Here is a 4,911-nt window from a genome sequence, read left to right as displayed (position 1 = left end):
GCCGCTAAAATGCTATCTCAGGATGTGTATGAGCTTTGAAAATATTTCCCCTTGAGGCGAATAAAAGGCGCTCACAATTCTTTATTTATTCTCTCCTCTCACTTCTTTTGTCAGTGCCATCCACTGCTTTGCATTTAAATCGCTCCAAATCGGGAAATCGCTTCCACCCAGTTCTCGTGTTTATAAAAACAGAAGTTTCCAAGAGCCTGCAATGGATTTATATTGGTACGAGCTACGTAGTGCATCTAACTCCCCTGGCAATGTGCCCCTCCACAAGACCCCCACCCCCCGTTTCCACAGTGCCGACTGATTGATTTGCGCTTTAATGGCTTCCTGCGTTGGGCATGGTCTAAGACGAGCAACGTCTGTAAGGGTGGATTGGGCATGCTGGGTCTGTTTTGCTCTGCTACGCTCATCTGTGGTGTAGTAAAGTGAGGTATCTGCCTTTTCTGTGGCATTGGAGAATGACGTGCTCCATTATAAAAAGAACTGACTTCAATTAGAAATGAGCGTTGGGTCCTAACGGTCGCTGGTCGCTGAGCGGATTACATTGCCTCAGGGGATGAGATCCAGTCTCTGATGTTGATAACTGAGAAGGGGGAACACTAGTAGCTGCCTGTGAGCGATAAAGTTAAACTGAGTGTTAATGTCAAGAGCAGTTTGTGTTTGAAAAGCCACTTCTATGAGTTCCCACACAAGTTGAAGTTCAGCTTTGGGTTGTACACTGTACTTCTACATGCTTCATGTGCAAAGGTCAACGCAATGAACACATTGGTAACAGTGCTAAATCAGACTTGGGTTTATTTCCAAGTAGGTTTTCACATTTAAGGAATTAGCCTTGGCTTATAATGATGCAGACATAAACACAGTAAGAGATATTAAAATGTAAAAATAAGAGGGAGGGGATAAGAATCTGTATCAGTGGGGGTCCGGGTCTTCTTTATGAGGCTAGGAGCTTTCAGGAAGAAAGACAAGGTCCCAGAAAAGAAGGGAAAAGCTCGTGAGAATAGAATCTTTAGAATCACACCACTAAAGCAAATTAGAAATTAGGAAAGGACACAAGAGAAAATACATTGACAAATATCATTCAGAATGTTCAATAATAGAGATGAATGTATTTAAAGGCATATTTTTAAAAAATTGATGTAAAATTATAATATCTAACAGAAAGACTTCAGATTAGATTTAAAAACAAGATTAATTCCCAATTTACCTTATTTTCTTCTTTTTTTGTATCTGATTTGTTTGACTTTGACTATAAAATACTGAATATGCAGTATTACACCGTTTGACTATGAAATATTATTTATTTTATTATTATTTATTTTTTGACTGCAGTGTTCTGAGATATTGCAAAAACAGTAATAAAACTATTACAAAAGTTGAACAAAAAAAACCAACTTGTTTTTATCTACTTTAGGATTAGCTGTCGTTGCTCCAATCTTCTCACCAACATTAAGTGTTCCCATTTAAAAAAACAAACTCAAACACAAAACTCTGTGTTTGGGCAAACAGATTAATCCTGAAATCCATCTTTATTTCAACGTTCGTCTTAAAATTAGGAGTTAACATCACAAGGCGCTGCTCAACCATGAGGTATTAAGAGGTAAAAGACAAAGCACACCTGCAAAGCCGGAGTTGACATGAAACAAAAAAAAACACACACCCAAAACAAAAGCCTCATCCAAAAAGCCACTTCAGAAGCCTTTCTTCATAATCCAGGGATGTGGAGCACATCTGAGAAATGGGAAAAGTCCCTCATGAAGCAACAAGCTTCCCGAGAACATGTAAGCATTTAGTTTCATTTGAATTTGATAGAACTAATTATGCCGGGTTGTTGGGATGATAAGCGAGTGTAAACATTTGGGGTAAGAACGGCCCCCGCAGAGATGAAAACCCTCTACTTTCATCCGTATGCAATTAATCAGCATCTGACTCTGCAAACAGACGCAGGAGCTTGCTCCACTGGCTCTCTTATAAGCACTGACTGACACATGAAAGCAGGGGAATTTGCACCCAGTTAGGAGATTATACAGTGTGAGTCAAATCTGAGCTGATACTGTAGAAAGACCTCAGAAGGCAGCACACAGCGAGGCTTACTTGTCCTTTGTGAGGGTATCAGGACTTGTTTCATTACAAGGTAACACCACATGTGAAGTGGGCAGGCTTGGAGTGTAACAGAATACATTTATTGTGTAATCAAGATACAAAGAAAAATGTACTTTATTCCCTTAAAGATGAATTAAAAAAACATAGTCAGTTAACTATTTTGCGTATTACAAGCAGGATAACACTGTTACTAAAAAACAAACAAAGAAAAGGGCGTATATATTGTGTTTGTTGTAAAGAGATTGTATTGCTTGTATGCGAGCTGTACTGTTCTGTAGGCTAATACTTTAAATTTGAGTCTATACACATTCTGCCTGAATTTGCTTAAATTAAAATCATCATTGGATGCCATTTAGTTTGTCTGCTTTTAAAGAGTTTGTACAATAGTAGAGATGGAAGAATTACTCAGAAAAAAAGTACCAGAGTGTAGGAATACTCCCTAAAAGTCCTGCATTAAAAATGTTACCCAACAAAAAGTACAAAAATATTAGCATCAAAATATACTTAAAGTACCAAAAGTACTCATTATGCAGATTGGCCTATTTCACAATAATATATGTCATATGTTTTGATTATTGATGTATTGATGTGTTTATGAAGCCAGTAAAGGTGGAACTAATCTCAGTCGCTTAATTTACTGCCGGGTAGCTTGTGAATTTATTCCAGGGGTAACTAAACTCCTAATAAAGTGTTGATTATTTGTTTAGCTTGTTTGGATATAAAGTTCATTAAAATTGTTCTTAAGTGCAGTACTTGAGTGAATGTACTTTGTTACCGCTGTACAATACTGAGATTCGATTTTGCCAGTGAGTTTGGGGTTTAGCAGTTAGCATCTACCGCGTGTGGTGAGAACGGTCTGCTCTCGCTCTTCCTGTGCCCTCCCCTTCCGGTAAACTTCCATGTCAACAATACACATAAATGGCTCCTACATGTGTTTCATTGTTGCCTCATTGTGATTAATGAAAGACCGGAAAACCGGTGTGCAAATATCTTTACATTGTTCTGTTGTCTTACAGAATAAACTTAACTAAACAACATGTCATGTTAATATTTCCTTTTTTAATTGCATTTGATCTTAAGGTTATCCAAAAGTAACGGAAACTAATCAGGTTAGCTTTTATCACCGATTAGGTTACTGATTACATTTTTTAACAGAATAGATTTCTAAAGTCACCCTTCTAACCCTGAATGTTGGTGCATGAGTGCTTTTTCATGCTAGTAAAAAACATTAATGTGTTTTTAAGTGAAAAACAATCTTACCCTAGGAGTCCCCGGGGCATGACAGAGCAGCAACAACAGTCAGTGTCTGCAGGAGCATTGCAAAACAGCTACTTAGAAGACCGTGTTCAAGAAACATCAAAGCCTTCAAAGTCCGGCACACCAGGTTATTTCAATTAGTCTCCAACAAGAACCCTTCTTTTCCCCAGCTGGACCCCCACCTATCGCTCCCAGAGATCAGCCACAGAGGACCCGGTCACCCTGTTTCCTTTTACACCCCCCAAAGGCTTTGTTTTGGAAAAAAGGAGAATTGAGTCAGGTTCAAAGTGGACGAGAAGACCGCGGAGTAACATGAGATGGCGGTCTTTCCGACGGGACATGGTGATGCATGCCTCCTGGTTTTAAAGGGGGGATCATTCTTTATGTACGGCCATTTTTACAGAACATCTCCTAACTGCTTGTCTTATCTTTACTTCAGTTTGAAATAAAAGAAAAAAAACATTTTCCTATTGCAGAGTAAATTCATAAGCTCATTGCAGTATCCTATCCGGATTAATCCTGTTATCTATTTCTGAAAATGTCAAACTTCAATAGGCACCCGTCCTGTCATGCCTGTACCTATGTTTTGGAATTTACTGGAGATAGACAAGTCCTAATTTCAACAGTTCTCATCTGGCACTCACAAGGTTGCTATCATAGACAAGAAAGGGCAGGTGTTACATTTTAAATTATCTTGGCGGTTGATATATACACATTAATACATGGTTTGGGAAATGTAAAGTGTTTTAATACATCTGAGTAGCCTTTCAGTTATGATTTCCCATTGTTCATGTTCCCATTGCCATACAAGCCGTACAGCAGTGCGGCAGTTATTTAGATTTTATGATGGGGTCTATCCCAAGCCCCCAGGAAGTGTGCCAGCAACTAAGGCAAATTGTCATAGTGGCCAAACAGTGGTACAACAAACGTCATGCTAGTCCGTGATGTATTTTGGCCCCAAATAACTTTTTCTTGCTGATATACATTGGGGAAAAAACGTCTGTAAATCAGCAAAGAAAATGTTGTAGCTTAGTCAACTACCCAGTTTGAACACTTTTACAGCTATTATTTAAATCATATGATTTAAGTTGTAAAATGCCTTAAAGCTGAATCCAGAGTTATTTTCCCTCTCCATTCATTTGACTCAGCCAAGAAAGTGAGATTGGAGAGGAGACTTAAGGAAAATGTAGGCGCAATACACATGGGAAAAAGGCCCTGGATGATCCAGGTACATTTTAAATATACAGTCGCTCCATTTTGAGCTTCACGCGGTACCTCACCTCTGACGCTGTGTCCTGTTCTCTTTATGCTATACATCTTTGGTCTATGCCAACCTATGTTAGGACTTTTAAACTAAATGCAGACAGAAAACTTGTTTCTGGTATACCAACAGTCCTATATCTTATGGCTGCTGTAAACTGAGTTGTAAATGGAATTGAGTCTTAAACACACACAAACAGAGAGAGAACACATGACTTGATAAACAGCCAGTTTGTGAAACATCCATGCAGGATCTTATCTCAATTGAATTCATTGATTCCTTCA

This window comes from Eleginops maclovinus, chromosome 12 (assembly GCF_036324505.1).
Source record: "Eleginops maclovinus isolate JMC-PN-2008 ecotype Puerto Natales chromosome 12, JC_Emac_rtc_rv5, whole genome shotgun sequence".
Taxonomy (NCBI): Eukaryota; Metazoa; Chordata; class Actinopteri; order Perciformes; family Eleginopidae; genus Eleginops; species Eleginops maclovinus.
This window is presented reverse-complemented; position numbering follows the sequence as displayed.